This window comes from Arachis ipaensis, chromosome B05 (assembly GCF_000816755.2).
Source record: "Arachis ipaensis cultivar K30076 chromosome B05, Araip1.1, whole genome shotgun sequence".
Lineage (NCBI taxonomy): Eukaryota > Viridiplantae > Streptophyta > Magnoliopsida > Fabales > Fabaceae > Arachis > Arachis ipaensis.
This window is the reverse complement of record NC_029789.2, coordinates 135,293,868-135,295,438: the sequence shown is the minus strand read 5'-3', so window position 1 is coordinate 135,295,438 and position 1,571 is coordinate 135,293,868.

The following is a 1,571-nucleotide window of genomic DNA, read 5'->3' as shown; positions in this document are numbered from 1 at the left end:
AAAAAATAATTTTATTTTTTTATTTTTTTTTTTAATTTCTCTTTTCAATCAAACAATAAAAAATAATTATTTTCTTTTTCATTTCTTTTCCTTCTTTTCTTTTTTTTCTATTTTTTCTTCAAACAAATATAATCATAGTGTATGAAATCGGTCACAGAGCTGAAAAGGCAGGAATTTAATATAAAAATATACAATAATATTTAAATTAAAATCAAACACACAAATATAATATTTTAAAAACGATTCAATTAGAGATTTAGAATATAATTTTTGAAATGCATAGATATTAAATATTTGAAAAAAATTAAGTTGTAAATTTTTTTGACAGAACAAACATTTTCATTTATAAATATATATAACCAAACAACACTTATAGATAGTATAAAAAATAATAGTTCTAAATTTAAAAAAGAAGATAAACAACCTTATATTAAACTACAAATTAAGAGGAGACATCTTATTAATAAGTGAAATCGAAAATAAAATAAAATCTATTTTATTGCTAAATCTATATAGATGTGTTGTAATTCTGTAGAATAATTCTTTATAGTTTTTTCGAATAGATTTGTATATTTTTTAAATTTAAAAATATTTTTATGAATAAATTTTTTTTTTCAAAGCGTCTTTCTCTCCCATATCTAGAGAAGTCTGCTCCAACATACTATAAACTACTATAAAAAATAAAAAACACCACAAAAAAAAAGATACACACCATAAAAGGATCGGATTATTAAAAACTGAAATCCAATTATAAAACTAGGCCACAGACATTAAGAGAGGAAAAAAAAAGAAAAAAAAATAAAAGAAAAAGAAGAAACCAAGAAAGGATAGGAAGAAGAGAAAGATTAGAGAAAAGAGAAAGAGGAAAAAATAAAAAGAAGAAAGACAAAAAAAAGTGAGAAAGAAAGTGAAAATATATTAGGAGAGGTGACAGCAATGACCTTCAAAGGAATGCCTTTTATTTGTTTTTTAGAGAAGAGGAGGAGAGGGATAGGAGTAAAAGCAGATGAGATTAGATTGGATATAGCCAAAATTTTAATCCGATTTGCATTAAAATTATCGGAGCATATTTAATATCTGCAGTTTTTAAGTTTGGACACTATCTAATTTGTATATTTGCGGATTGGATATCGGAAATATTCACAAAATATAAAAATATTTTTAAAAATTTATTTTTATTAAAAAAATATCAATACAATCTTTTTTTCTACTCTTTTAAATATGTTTACTCTTAAAATAATATTAGACATATTTTTTTAATAATAAAATTAAAATAATACAATATATTATAATAATCATTAGTTGAAATAAAACATAAAAAGAATATTTACTTATTTACTTATATATTTTTGTAGATCTGCAAATATGCATATCGAATATATAAATACCTACATAAAATTTGCAATCCAATACTATTAGTATGCGGAGCGGATCCAATAACCTTGCAGATTGAATCTATATCTGCAATTTTCGGATCGAATTCAAATAAATATCACGGATATGCGAATTGAAATCGATCCATGAACACCTAAAGAGGAGGAGGGGACGGAGCTAGTCATACCTAGCAATAT